Source organism: Ranitomeya imitator, chromosome 4 (genome assembly GCF_032444005.1).
Source record: "Ranitomeya imitator isolate aRanImi1 chromosome 4, aRanImi1.pri, whole genome shotgun sequence".
NCBI lineage: Eukaryota > Metazoa > Chordata > Amphibia > Anura > Dendrobatidae > Ranitomeya > Ranitomeya imitator.
In genome coordinates, this window is record NC_091285.1 from 630,466,566 (window position 1) to 630,482,424 (window position 15,859).

Consider the following 15,859-nt stretch of genomic DNA (forward strand, 5'->3'; position numbering starts at 1 on the left):
GGAATAGTTAACATAATCACCAGCGTTAGGGATTCAGTATCCAAGCTCCATCATGTCCAAAACAGGAGTTCAGCTCTTCATTATATTTTGGAGAACCCCCTCTAACAACTGTATTGCATCAGGAAAACCATCACATTGGCATCCTGCCTACCAACGTCTGCGCTTAAAGCAGGTATTCCCATCATTTTCCATCTTATATAGCTATATAATCTACAGAGAAGCTTGACCACCTCATCAAATACATCGCTTTCCTTATCCACTGATACCGTTCAGCCTATATTATGTCTCAGAGCTGCATTCACAATTCTGCTCAGTAAAGTTACAGCTCATTTAGAAGTCTGGGTGGGGGGGGGGGGGTTTGCGAACAAGTTTTTTCCATGATTTTCACGGCAGGATGTATTGAGGGTTTAAAGAGGACTTGTCACCAGGCAAGAGTATGCAGTTTCTGCTGCAATTTTATTTCTGCAGTTTTTTGGAGATCCGACATGCAATTCCAGTGAGATATTGGCCTTTTAATTTAGTGCTACTTTTTATGGTAAAGGGTTGTGGTACACAGGATCCTCTGGGGTGTGTCTCTAAGAGGCTCTGCATTATTATTGTGTGAGCCACACCGCCTTGAAAATAAAAAGGCCCATATATCGCTGACTGTATAGCAGATTTAAAAAAATAAAACTCAGGGGAGCAGCAGGAACAATAAGAGCAAAAAATCACCACTTTTGAACTATTATGACTGGTATTCTTATGCTTCAAAGTTTCAAAACCTTGCGTATGCTCTGCCAGCACCATTATAGTTTATGGCCCCTTGGCGCATACGTCCAAATCACGCTTTGCTGGAGGGGTTCAAATTTAAACCCCCGATGGGGCCATCGAGTGTGTCCCTAAACGCAATGTGAAAGCACCCTTACAATTGCTACACAGAATTCCAGAGTCAGGGCTGCCACTAGAAATTTCGGGGCCCCATACTGGCAAATATTTCGGGGCACCCTTGAAACTCCGCCCAGGCTCCACCCCAGCCCTGCCTTCACCCCTCGAACTGTCCACAGTCCCACCGCTCTCTCTTGGAAAAACTCCACTTCTCATCTATCGCACATTAACAGTTCCCATCACCAGATCACACATATAGCCAGCAGCTTTTGCTTTAGCCAAAAGATTTTTTTAAGCCGCCACCATAACATGGTAGACACTTTTGGCCGGGCCCTACTCTGCTGTAACCTATTAAATATTTGTTAAAATATGCAATACAATTTAGGTATATTTTTATTTATTTTTCAATTTTTAAAATGACCAATAATCTCACATACAAGGAACAAATACCGCCACACCATGTCCAGACCACATATTACCACCAGTGACCAAATAATATCACATACAAAGAACAAATACCACCGCACCATGACCAGATCACATATTACCACCACAGTAATCGAATAATATCACATACAAGGAACAAATACCACCGCTACACCATGACCAGACCACATATTACCACCACAAAGTGACCAAATAGCACATACAAGGGACAAATACCGCTACACTATGTCCAGACCACATATTACCACCAAATAGTGACTGAATACTACAATACTGATCAGTAATAAAAAAAAATACAATACTATCACCATAAGTGCCATTATACACAGGAGATCTGTACTTAGTATGCAGTGTTTGTGTACAGGTAATAGTGATCACTGGTGGTATTATACACAGGAACTCTGTATATAATGTATAGGTAATACAGTGATCACTGGTGACATTGTACACAGGACCTCTGCATATAGTATACAGTGTCTAGTGTCAGTATATAGGTAACACACTGACTCACCAGTGATGTCTCTAGGTGAAGTCCTTCATCTTTCATCCAGCACAGACCGCCATCACTTCTTCCAACCAGGACTCGTCTCTGCAGGAAATAACACAGTTATCTCGAGCTCCGCTTGCAGAACATATTACTTAATTTTTCCCAACTTCTAAATTACACCACATGAAGAAAAAAAGGCAACATAGTGTCACTCTACACAGTAACAGGACCGCCCCCCCATTTAAAACAGTATCCTAAAAAAATAAAATATACATCCCTGCAGTAATAATATGCTTTAATTAGTCCCTATGGTAATAATATCCCCCATCCTGGCCCCCGTGTGTCTCATTTCTGGCTCCAGCCATATGTTCTCACATCCTGCCCTCATGAGTATCCATCCTGCCCCATCTGTCTCCATCGTATCCATCCTGCCCCATGATCCTGCACGATCTGTCTCCAATCCTGCCCCCAGTGTCTCCAATCCTGCCCCCAGTGTCTCCAATCATGCCCCCATGTCTTTCATCCTGCCCCGTATCTCCAATCAAGCCCATATGTCCATTCTGCCCCCAGTGTCTCCAGGATTTTGCTCCCAGTGTCTCCAGCATTCTGCCCCAGTGTCTCCAGCATTCTGCCCCAGCATTCTGCCCCCAGTGTCTCCAGCATTCTGCCCCCAGTGTGTCAGGATTCTGCCCCCAGTGTCTCCAGGATGCTGCCCCCAGTGTCTCCAGGATTCTGCTCCCAGTGTGTCCAGGATTCTGCCCCCAGTGTCTCCAGGATTCTGCCCCCAGCGTCTCCAGCATTCTGCCCCCACTATTCTGCACCCAGTGTCTCCAGCATTCTGCCCCCTGTGTCTCCAGCATTATGCCCCATGTGTCTCCAGCATTCTGCCCCCTGTGTCTCCAGCATTCTGCCCCCAGTGTCTCCAGGATTCTGCCCCCTGTGTCTCCAGGATTCTGCCCCCTGTGTCTCCAGCATTCTGCCCCCAGTGTCTCCAGCATTCTGCCCCCAGTGTCTCCAGCATTCTGCCCCCAATGTCTCCAGCATTCTGCCCCCTGTGTCTCCAGCATTCTGCCCCCTGTGTCTCCAGAATTCTGCCCCCAGTGTCTCCAGGATTCTGCCCACAGTGTCTCCAGGATTCTGCCCACAGTGTCTCCAGGATTCTGCCCCCTGTGTCTCCAGCATTCTGCCCCCAGTGTCTCCAGCATTCTGCCCCCAGTGTCTCCAGCATTCTGCCCCCTGTGTCTCCAGCATTCTGCCCCCAGTGTCTCCAGGATTCTGCCCACAGTGTCTCCAGGATTCTGCTCCCAGTGTCTCCAGGATTCTGCCCCCAGTGTCTCCAGGATTTTGCCCCCGGTGTCTCCAGGATTCTGCCCCCAGCATCTCCAGCATTCTTCCTCCCCCTCCGTGTCTCCAGCATTCTTCCTCATACCCCCATGTCTCCAGGATTCTTCCTCTCCCACCCTCCGTGTCTCCAGCATTCTACTCCATACCCCCCGTGTCTCCAGCATTCTCCCTCTCCCCCCCTCCGTGTGTCCAGCATTCTTCCTCCCCCCCCCGTGTCTCAAGCATTCTACCTCATACCCCCCGTGTCTCCAGCATTCTCACTCTCCCCCCCCTCCGTGTGTCCAGCATTCTTCCTCCCCGCCCCCCGTGTCTCAAGCATTCTTCCTCTCCCCCCTCCCGTGTCTCCAGCATTCTTCCTCTCCCCCCCCCCCCCCCGTGTCTCCAGCATTCTTCCTCTTCCCCCCCCCCCCCCCCCCCGGTGTCTCCAACAATCTCTTTCCCCCCCCCCCCCCCCCAGTGTCTCCAGCGTTCTTCCTCTCCTCCCCCATGTCTCCAGCTGCCCCGGGGGCCCCTGGATCGCCGCGTTGAAAAAAAAACAAAACATGAGGTGTTCTTACCTGGCCACGCTCCTGCGGCAGGCGAAGCTCCCGAGTCCACGCACGCAGCTGAAGCGCGCACTCGCCGGCACCTTACAATGACGTCAGACGCCGGCGAAGGGCGCACTGCGGCTGAAGTCAGCTGCCAGCCTCCAATTGGCTGGCGGCTGTTAACTATTCACGTGCGTGCGCGGGCCTACACCCGCACGTCAATAACGTTAAACTGTTGCAGCGGCTGTAGGGGGGGTCCCGATGTGGGCCCCCTCTGCCCACCGGGCCTCATATGCCAGTCAGGGCAGTAATGCCCTGATGGCGGCCCTGTCCAGACTACCCTTCAGGTAAAGAAACATGCAAAGGGTTGCCATGCATTTTTTTCTTTAATGTGTGACAACATATAATTACAGAGAAAGGGTCCAAATAGACACATCTGTCAAATTCAGCTGGGGGATGGGAGAGAACAGGGGTACAGGGAAGGGCTAAACCTTAGAAATGTGCTTTTTCTTAGGCTAGGTTCACATTGCGTTAGTGCAGTCCGTTCAACGCATACATTAAACGGACTGCGCTAACGCAAGTGCCGACTTTGTCACATCGCTAGCGCAGATGGAGCATCTGCTAGCTCTATCTGCGCTAGCGGTGACGGACCCGGAAGCGCCGCAGCCCGCGTCTCGGGGTCCGTCACTCAAAGACGGCACATCGCTAGCGCACGCCCATTGTGGGCATGCGCTAGCGATGCGTCCGACACTGCAGTCAATGGCGGCCTTAACGGACTACGTTACACCGTGTTATGCCGCGGTGTAACGTAGTCCGTCTAACGGATCACACTAACGCCGTGTGAACCCGGCCTTATAAACCCAGTGGAAGATGGGGAAATTTTTTTAAAAAAAATCTAAAAATCTAAAAAAAAAACAATCACTTTTTACCAGAGTGATGATCAGACTTTGTGTTGGAACAATGTTGATTATTGTATATGAAGCGCCCCAGACACAGGGCCACAGGTTACCCGGTACCGGTCCTCCCTGTCTCAGTTCTGGGGTTGTCACGGTGGCTGGACCTGGTCCGTGACCCTGCTAAGGGGCGTCCAATAAAAGGGGTGATGGTAGTTTGTCAAGGTTTCGTGACACCACCTGTGGTACTCGGCAAGTGAGACCGACGCTGCTTGGGGTCCACTGGGGTGATGTTATGGCAGCTAGATGGTATACCTTCCCACAGGTGAAGTATGTCCCCAGGGCTTCCCGATAATGTAGATGGCGATGGTGTGAGGTGCAGTCAATAACGAGGACACAGGGTTGCAGTCTCTTTACTGAAGATTTCAGGATCCTCAATCCAGAGCACTGTTAACAGGGCTGTCTGAGACCGGCCGGTCCGAAGGCACATCCAAAGTTCCCTTTGCAGGTGGAAATCGTGTCCTACCACTAGCGCCTGTGTGTTGTAGTGCTTCCCTGCTGAGCATTCGGGATAGTCCTCACAACTTCTGTTCTCGTTCGTTCCAGTTCTTTCTAGTTCTTTCTATTCTCTGTCCCCCAGGTTTGTTATGGCTAGGACGCACCCGTTTGACGGGAAGGCTCGGAGCTCTTCCGGGACCCTAGAGATGCCCCTCTCCACGCGTTGCCCCCTATGTCTGCTTAGGTGATGTAAGGTAGACAGCCAACCTATAATTAACTGTCCTGCGGTATTTGAAGTAAGGCATAAAGTCAGTTACTTCCTCGGTGTTCTGGGCACCGGCTACGCACCTCAGTAGGATGTTGCCATTCTCCGGGCACGACTCCTACTGGCTCTCCTTTGTGCTTTGATCTCGTTTCTCACTGTCCACAATATCCTTCGCTTCGTGTCCTTTCTTCGATGTCTTCGCTGGTAACCAGGGTAAACATCGGGTTACTAAGCGCAGGGCCGCGCTTAGTAACCCGGTGTTTACCCTGGTTACCATCGTTAAAGTAAAAAAAACAAACACTACATACTTACCTACCGCTGTCTGTCCCCGGCGCTGTGCTTCTCTGCTCTGGCTGTGAGCGCCGGGCAGCCAGAAAGCAGAGCGGTGACGTCACCGCTCTGCTTTCTGGCCGCTGTGCTCACAGCCAGACCAGAGAAGCAGAGCGCCGGGGACAGACAGCGGTAGGTAAGTATGAAGTGGTTGTTTTTTTTACTTTAACGATGGTAACCAGGGTAAACATAGGGTTACTAAGCGCGGCCCTGCGCTTAGTAACCCGATGTTTACCCTGGTTACCGGCATCGATGGTCGCTGGAGAGGTGTCTGTGTGACAGCTCTCCAGCGACCAAACAGCGACGCTGCAGCGATCCGGATCGTTGTCGGTATCGCTGCAGCGTCGCTTAGTGTGACGGTACCTTAAGGCAACATTATACTTAAGTGCAACATGTGAACATTCCCTTTAAGAGGGAACCAAGTCTCTTTGAGGTAGTGCAGATTCTCTCTGTCTGCAAGTCTATTTTAAAGAAAGACCTTCTGTGCTGTGTTCAAAGCAGTCTCTTCACAAAGCCTTCTTTCGTTGTAAAACCAGTAGAGGGCACCTTTAATAAGGTGCGAACTATATACAAAGCAGTTTGTGAATCATTCACCGTCCATGATTCGGCAGTCCTTTAAACAATGATGAACTTGTAGAAAAATAGAAAAGATGTAAAACAATAGGAATCCCGGGTCAACAAAGGGATCCCTTTAAGAAATAACCCTAGACGGGTTTAAAGCAGCAAAAACAGGAAACAGTTAACTATTTACAGTTGTCGGGGTTTCGAGGTTTGTTACTGTAATAGGTGACACGACATCAGTCGGGAGTGAACACTCCCTGGCCGGGGAAGGTCTGTATCTGGACTCTCATCCGATGCCGCATCACCGTCGCTGATCTGTCTCTCCGGTGTGGTCAAGCCACCAGTGGGTCTGATACGGATATCAACTTTTGTGGCAGATTCAGCAGGAAGAACGACACTCACAGTGATAGTAGCGCTAGGACCCGCTAGTTCCAGGACAAGGGGGTTAATGTTATTAATCTTAGTCGCGGCAGTAGATGGCGCCACAGTAGGCTCATATCGTTGAACATTCCTGGCATACCATCCTTGCTCACCCCAGTGGCGGGTGTAAGTCACATGATCCCCCCTGCACAAGCTTCGATTAGGGGACCCGCCACGGGACTGAGTTTCCACATTATAGTTGGCAACGGAGACTGCAGTCGGCAGTCCCGGCTCCAGTATGAAGCCCCAACCCCTTTTCGGGTGAAAGGCTAACACTATCCCTCATCTCACCGGGTCCTTCTTGCCCCGTTTAGTCTTAGACTTCGGTACTTTTTGGGCAGTCTGCTTTGGTTGTTCTCGGCTTTCCCATTGTGAAACTAAGTATTGTCTGTACTGCTCCCCGGTGAGCCCGATGACATAGGAACCCTCCTGTCTGGACCCGTCTGGTTGGATCCTTGGAGCATCCCATTCAAAGATCACCCCCTCGGGTCTCACGTCTAACGGTTCACCCATAGATATCGGTAGCGGGGACAATATCCCCTTCATGGCGTAAAGGGCTGCCACCTCAATCTCGGCAGCGGGAGACCGGTCATAGATGGGATGGGGAGTGGTCGCTGGAGCTGGATCGGCCGGTGGGGCAGGGTCATTTTTGGTACTTGCGTCTGATGTGGTTCCACCGATGTCGATCAACTCCGCTGACGAGGACGCTGGAGTCTGATGCAGCTCTGACCATGGCTCTCCCTGGGCGATCTTCTGACACAGCTCCGACTTCCATTCCTTCGCCGTCGCCGACCCCACGTCTGGAGCCAGGTGGTTCGATGCCTCCTCCGGCAGCTCCCAGAGGTCCGGATCCTCCGGTGGCGACAAGCCCTGATTCGGCTCCGCTGGACTGCAGTGACCCTGGGTCACTTCGTCGTGGGGCAGGCACCCGCTGGTCGGCATCTCTGCTCCTTGATCTGCGGTGACACTCACACGCTGCTCCTCCATTTTCTGGGGTTTGAGCTCCTGCATTCCTGAGCTCGTCATCCTGTAGCTGTAGTCGGAGAGGGCGATCGTCACTTTTGGCGCCTCTTTGGCAGTCTCCTCCCATGTCACGCCCTCTTTCTTCTCCTGCGCTCCTCGTGGCGCGGCAATGGCGGCGGATTTAGCGGGAATCTTGGAGGCAAATAGCAATACACAGTCTTTGCAATAAATCACAGCTCAAACACGTTTCAATCACAGTTCCAAGGCACACATGACCCGATTTCTCAGGCTTAAGTACGATCCTGTTCGTGACACCAAGTTGGAGCGCCCCCAGACACAGGGCCACAGGTTACCCGGTACCGGTCCTCTCTGTCTCAGTTCTGGGGTAGTCACGGTGGCTGGACCCGGTCCGTGACCCTGCTAAGGGGCGTCCAATAAAAGGGGTGATGGTAGTTTGTCAAGGTTTTGTGACGCCACCTGTGGTACTCGGCCAGTGAGACCGACGCTGCTTGGGGTCCACTGGGGTGATGTTATGGCAGCTAGATGGTATACCTTCCCACAGGTGAAGTATGTCCCCAGGGCTTCCCGATAATGTAGATGGCGATGGTGTGAGGTGCAGTCAATAACGAGGACACAGGGTTGCAGTCTCTTTACCTCTTTATTGAAGACTTCAGGATCCTCAATCCAGAGCACTGTTAACAGGGCCGTCTGAGACCGGCCGGTCCGAAGGCACATCCAGAGTTCCCTTTGCAGGTGGAAATCGTGGCCTACCACTAGCGCCTGTGTGTTGTAGTGCTTCCCTGCTGAGCATTCGGAATAGTCCTCACAACTTCTGTTTTCGTTCGTTCCAGTTCTTTCTAGTTCTTTCTATTCTCCGTCCCCCAGGTTTGTTATGGCTAGGATGCACCCGTTTGACGGGAAGGCTCGGAGCTTTTCCGGGACTCTAGAGATGCCCCTCTCCACGCGTTGACCCCTATGTCTGCTTAGGTGATGTAAGGTAGACAGCCAACCTATAATTAACTGTCCTGCGGTATTTGAAGTAAGGCATAAAGTTAGTTATTTCCTTGGTGTTCTGGGCACCGGCTACGCACCTCAGTAGGATGTTGCCATTCTCGGGGCACGACTCCTACTGGCTCTCCTTTGTGCTTTGATCTCGTTTCTCACTGTCCACAATATCCTTCGCTTCGTGTCCTTTCTTTGGATGCCGCCGCAGATAGCTCAGGCGCGGCTCAATAACGTTCTATCCTTGTCGCTAGGTGCCTGCCAGGTTCCCATGCCTGACAGGGACTCCCCTGAATCTTCCCCCGCAACACCCCCTGCCACGGGATGCTGCCTGAACAAAACCCAGTCAGCTTCTGCCTAACTTCCTATCCAACCCCTAGTTTTACCAGTGTGAGGAGTGGCCTAATAAATAAAACCCTTTGCTCCCCCTAGTGGCCGGAGTGTGAAGTATAATGTGTGCTGGTGATACCTGGTCAGATGAACTCCTTTAGTGCCATCAGACTGTGACGGGGTGTACGGCAGAGCAAGAAGGGACAACAGGCCGAGGGATGATTCAACAGATTTATTATCAAGAACGCTGGAACAACACATGCAGGTAGATCTACAGAGTCCACAATTAGTCCAATGGAACAGGTTTGGGGGCACCTCCCGATAATCCTTGTGCCAGGTAACAAAGCAATAGTCCACAATTAGTCCAAGGGATCCCAAAACAATCTCACGAACGACGAGATATGTCCTCAGCTCAAGTCTTGCCCCGTTCGCTTCCACAGTCCTAGATGGGCGTGGGGTCTTGCCTCAGCTAAGAATCCCCACTCCTTCTCCTTCAAGGATCAACTCACATCTGATCTCAAAATAAGAATGGATTGTCTGAGCTCCTGGGATCCGCCCATGAAGGGGGTAGGGGTTACACCTTCTATTCAATGGTTGGGTCCACCAGAAGATTCTAGACTGGTGGGCTCCAGGCAGTCTATGTAATATGTACATTTGACTAGCCACCTGCTGTGAGGAAGAATGGCTATTCCTCCACTAGTGATGTTGACAAAGCTTAATTACATTAAAGCTTAGGGCTGCAAGTATTGGGGGAAGGAGACATTGTTACAGGTGAACTCCCAGCCAAGAAAATACATAAATTACAGCTAATAGAAACCAGAGAACAGTTACATACATCAAATGGCATATTATTCAAATACAGGACAGGGCAAAAGTACATATCATGACAATCCTTTCCCCTCCCAATTTGTGTACGTACCAGGGACCTCTACAGGTCGCTGGTTAAGTACACACAGGCAGAGCGTAACTTACATGTGGCTTCATGCAGCCACAAATTGGCATCTTAGCTCTCCCACATCATTGCCCAGGAGAACATCTGCAGGCAGACCACCCATCACCCCAACCACACATCGCCTGACCCCAAAACCAAAGTTCAGATCCACAGTGGCTGTGGGAATAGTCCTCCATTGTCCACCAGCCAGTTCAATGACAATCCTAGGTCCTCTATGGATTGCCTCAGGCCGAACCACTCGGGGATCAGCCAGTGTGAGGAAAGCCCCTGAGTCACAAAATCCAATAAGTCTCTGTCCATCCAGCACGACCTCCTGCAAGTGCTTACCTCGATGAGCAGAAGTCGTCATAGCTGCAGGTCGCACACCATAAACTCCTAGTGGTGCAACATGGGTGGGTGAGGCACAAGGCCAGTCCTCACGTAGTGGTGACACGTTGTCCTCCATGGCACTTGGCTGTACATAATTAATAATACGACTGGGTACAGGATTAATCCTCATTTGAACAGCTGGGCAGGAGGCTTGCAGATGCCCCGGCTGTCCACATCGATAGCATGTGTGCTGGGTCTCACTCCATCCAAGGCGTCCTCTTGGGCGAGGGGTAAGGGAACCTGGAGGCCGGCCCCTACCTGAAGGTGCTGTAGGGGTTTGAGGACGACTTCTCCATGAGCTGGCTGGGCATGAGGCCTGCAGATGCCCCAGATGCCCACAACCATAACACCTGCGCTCTGCTACTTCCTCTCCTCGTCGTATTCCAGAAAACACAGTAGAAGCAACTGGAGGCACATTTACACGGGTATCAGCATGAGGTGGTGGCTTAGAGGAACGGGGAACAATGGGGACAGAAGAACAGGGGGCCACCGGTGTTGTCGAGCTGGTAGGCCTCTCTCCATCCTCCAACAGAACCCTCCACTGAGGCTTGATGGTGAGAGCCTCATCAGCTAGAGCTGCAGCTTCCTCCACAGTGGCTGGTCTCCTCTCACGCACCCATTCCCGGATCTCAGCAGGGCACTTGAAGTAAAACTGCTCTTTTAGGATAACCTGGAAGAAGGTCTCCCAGGTTAAGGCCTCCTCTGCCTCCAGCCAGCGACGACATACTGTATTTGTTTGAGTCTGTGGGCATACATCTTGAAAGACCCTTCCTCATCACAGGCTAAAGTACGGAACTGAGTCCTGTAAGTGTCTGGGGTAACAGCATAATGTTCTAGAATAGTCCGTTTAATCTCCGCATACTCACAGTTCCTCTGAGGGTCCATAGCTCTATAGGCTGCGGCAGCTCCACCCTCTAAGAGCCCCACCAGATGTCGGACTCGGTCCCTTTCCGGGACTTCCATTAATCGACACTGATGCTCAAAGTCCTGGAAGAAGCCCTCAATGTTGCCTGCAACCTCATTAAAGGGCTTGAAGTCTTTGCGGGACACTCTGGGGAGTTCCCTCATGGTGGGTGCTGGGGTTACAGTCTGTCTGGAGCTTCTAGCTGCTTCCAAAGCGATCTGCCTCTCCAGCAATGCCATCTACTGAGCTCTGTCCTCGGCTCTGTGAATGGCCTCCCTCTCCCTCTCCTCGGCTCTGTGAATGGCCTCCCTCTCCTCGGCTCTGTGAATGGCCTCCCTCTCCTGAGCTCTGTGAATGGCCTCCCTCTTATCGTCCATGGTGGCCTCTTCCCCCGGAAATGCAAACTCCTCCTCGTACCACATAACCCACTGACTTTTTTGGGTATTTACCTCCGGCTGCAGTCTTTCCTCCATTTGCTGTGAGGGTCCTTCCTCAGCGTCATCTTGCAGGCGAACTCCTTCCAAAGCCTCAATAAGCTGCTCCTTGGAGAGTCCCTTAAAATGGACTCCTACTTCACGGGCCTTTGATTGTAGGCTCCCCAAAGTCCAGTTCTTGTACTCTGTGGTGTTGGTTCCTGATGTTGGGCCATTGTCCTCCATTCCTTCTGCTCTGATCCCACTGCTTGCCACCAGTTTGTGACGGGGTGTACGGCAGAGCAAGAAGGGACAACAGGCCAAGGGATGATTCAACAGATTTATTATCAAGAACGCTGGAACAACACATGCAGGTAGATCTACAGAGTCCACAATTAGTCCAATGGAACAGGTTTGGGGGCACCTCCCGATAATCCTTGTGCCAGGTAACAAAGCAATAGTCCACAATTAGTCCAAGGGATCCCAAAACAATCTCACGAACGACGAGATATGTCCTCAGCTCAAGTCTCGCCCCGTTCGCTTCCACAGTCCTAGATGGGCGTGGGGTCTTGCCTCAGCTAAGAATCCCCACTCCTTCTCCTTCAAGGATCAACTCACATCTGATCTCAAAATAAGAATGGATTGTCTGAGCTCCTGGGATCCGCCCATGAAGGGGGTAGGGGTTACACCTTCTATTCAATGGTTGGGTCCACCAGAAGATTCTAGACTGGTGGGCTCCAGGCAGTCTATGTAATATGTACATTTGACTAGCCACCTGCTGTGAGGAAGAATGGCTATTCCTCCACTAGTGATGTTGACAAAGCTTAATTACATTAGAGCTTAGGGCTGCAAGTAGCAGCCGGGACCAGCTGCTTCGAAAGCATCACCAAACCAGGGATTCAAGCTTCAGGAGGCTAATTTGCATATTCCAGGTGCCTTCTGGGAGAAGCGAAGTCTCCCTAAGCTAGAAGATCGTTGGGTACAGCCGGGACCAGCTGCTTCGAAAGCATCACCAAACCAGGGATTCAAGCTTCAGGAGGCTAATTTGCATATTCCAGGTGCCTTCTGGGAGAAGCGAAGTCTCCCTAAGCTAGAAGATCGTTGGGTACAGCCGGGACCAGCTGCTTCGAAAGCATCACCAAACCAGGGATTCAAGCTTCAGGAGGCTAATTTGCATATTCCAGGTGCCTTCTGGGAGAAGCGAAGTCTCCCTAAGCTAGAAGATCGTTGGGTACAGCCGGGACCAGCTGCTTCGAAAGCATCACCAAACCAGGGATTCAAGCTTCAGGAGGCTAATTTGCATATTCCAGGTGCCTTCTGGGAGAAGCGAAGTCTCCCTAAGCTAGAAGATCGTTGGGTACAGCCGGGACCAGCTGCTTCGAAAGCATCACCAAACCAGGGATTCAAGCTTCAGGAGGCTAATTTGCATATTCCAGGTGCCTTCTGGGAGAAGCGAAGTCTCCCTAAGCTAGAAGATCGTTGGGTACAGCCGGGACCAGCTGCTTCGAAAGCATCACCAAACCAGGGATTCAAGCTTCAGGAGGCTAATTTGCATATTCCAGGTGCCTTCTGAGAGAAGCGAAGTCTCCCTAAGCTAGAAGATCGTTGGGTACAGCCGGGACCAGCTGCTTCGAAAGCATCACCAAACCAGGGATTCAAGCTTCAGGAGGCTAATTTGCATATTCCAGGTGCCTTCTGGGAGAAGCGAAGTCTCCCTAAGCTAGAAGATCGTTGGGTACAGCCGGGACCAGCTGCTTCGAAAGCATCACCAAACCAGGGATTCAAGCTTCAGGAGGCTAATTTGCATATTCCAGGTGCCTTCTGGGAGAAGCGAAGTCTCCCTAAGCTAGAAGATCGTTGGGTACAGCCGGGACCAGCTGCTTCGAAAGCATCACCAAACCAGGGATTCAAGCTTCAGGAGGCTAATTTGCATATTCCAGGTGCCTTCTGGGAGAAGCGAAGTCTCCCTAAGCTAGAAGATCGTTGGGTACAGCCGGGACCAGCTGCGTCGAAAGCATCACCAAACCAGGGATTCAAGCTTCAGGAGGCTAATTTGCATATTCCAGGTGCCTTCTGGGAGAAGCGAAGTCTCCCTAAGCTAGAAGATCGTTGGGTACAGCCGGGACCAGCTGCTTCGAAAGCATCACCAAACCAGGGATTCAAGCTTCAGGAGGCTAATTTGCATATTCCAGGTGCCTTCTGGGAGAAGCGAAGTCTCCCTAAGCTAGAAGATCGTTGGGTACAGCCGGGACCAGCTGCTTCGAAAGCATCACCAAACCAGGGATTCAAGCTTCAGGAGGCTAATTTGCATATTCCAGGTGCCTTCTGGGAGAAGCGAAGTCTCCCTAAGCTAGAAGATCGTTGGGTACAGCCGGGACCAGCTGCTTCGAAAGCATCACCAAACCAGGGATTCAAGCTTCAGGAGGCTAATTTGCATATTCCAGGTGCCTTCTGGGAGAAGCGAAGTCTCCCTAAGCTAGAAGATCGTTGGGTACAGCCGGGACCAGCTGCTTCGAAAGCATCACCAAACCAGGGATTCAAGCTTCAGGAGGCTAATTTGCATATTCCAGGTGCCTTCTGGGAGAAGCGAAGTCTCCCTAAGCTAGAAGATCGTTGGGTACAGCCGGGACCAGCTGCTTCGAAAGCATCACCAAACCAGGGATTCAAGCTTCAGGAGGCTAATTTGCATATTCCAGGTGCCTTCTGGGAGAAGCGAAGTCTCCCTAAGCTAGAAGATCGTTGGGTACAGCCGGGACCAGCTGCTTCGAAAGCATCACCAAACCAGGGATTCAAGCTTCAGGAGGCTAATTTGCATATTCCAGGTGCCTTCTGGGAGAAGCGAAGTCTCCCTAAGCTAGAAGATCGTTGGGTACAGCCGGGACCAGCTGCTTCGAAAGCATCACCAAACCAGGGATTCAAGCTTCAGGAGGCTAATTTGCATATTCCAGGTGCCTTCTGGGAGAAGCGAAGTCTCCCTAAGCTAGAAGATCGTTGGGTACAGCCGGGACCAGCTGCTTCGAAAGCATCACCAAACCAGGGATTCAAGCTTCAGGAGGCTAATTTGCATATTCCAGGTGCCTTCTGGGAGAAGCGAAGTCTCCCTAAGCTAGAAGATCGTTGGGTACAGCCGGGACCAGCTGCTTCGAAAGCATCACCAAACCAGGGATTCAAGCTTCAGGAGGCTAATTTGCATATTCCAGGTGCCTTCTGGGAGAAGCGAAGTCTCCCTAAGCTAGAAGATCGTTGGGTACAGCCGGGACCAGCTGCTTCGAAAGCATCACCAAACCAGGGATTCAAGCTTCAGGAGGCTAATTTGCATATTCCAGGTGCCTTCTGGGAGAAGCGAAGTCTCCCTAAGCTAGAAGATCGTTGGGTACAGCCGGGACCAGCTGCTTCGAAAGCATCACCAAACCAGGGATTCAAGCTTCAGGAGGCTAATTTGCATATTCCAGGTGCCTTCTGGGAGAAGCGAAGTCTCCCTAAGCTAGAAGATCGTTGGGTACAGCCGGGACCAGCTGCTTCGAAAGCATCACCAAACCAGGGATTCAAGCTTCAGGAGGCTAATTTGCATATTCCAGGTGCCTTCTGGGAGAAGCGAAGTCTCCCTAAGCTAGAAGATCGTTGGGTACAGCCGGGACCAGCTGCTTCGAAAGCATCACCAAACCAGGGATTCAAGCTTCAGGAGGCTAATTTGCATATTCCAGGTGCCTTCTGGGAGAAGCGAAGTCTCCCTAAGCTAGAAGATCGTTGGGTACAGCCGGGACCAGCTGCTTCGAAAGCATCACCAAACCAGGGATTCAAGCTTCAGGAGGCTAATTTGCATATTCCAGGTGCCTTCTGGGAGAAGCGAAGTCTCCCTAAGCTAGAAGATCGTTGGGTACAGCCGGGACCAGCTGCTTCGAAAGCATCACCAAACCAGGGATTCAAGCTTCAGGAGGCTAATTTGCATATTCCAGGTGCCTTCTGGGAGAAGCGAAGTCTCCCTAAGCTAGAAGATCGTTGGGTACAGCCGGGACCAGCTGCTTCGAAAGCATCACCAAACCAGGGATTCAAGCTTCAGGAGGCTAATTTGCATATTCCAGGTGCCTTCTGGGAGAAGCGAAGTCTCCCTAAGCTAGAAGATCGTTGGGTACAGCCGGGACCAGCTGCTTCGAAAGCATCACCAAACCAGGGATTCAAGCTTCAGGAGGCTAATTTGCATATTCCAGGTGCCTTCTGGGAGAAGCGAAGTCTCCCTAAGCTAGAAGATCGTTGGGTACAGCCGGGACCAGCTGCTTCGAAAGCATCACC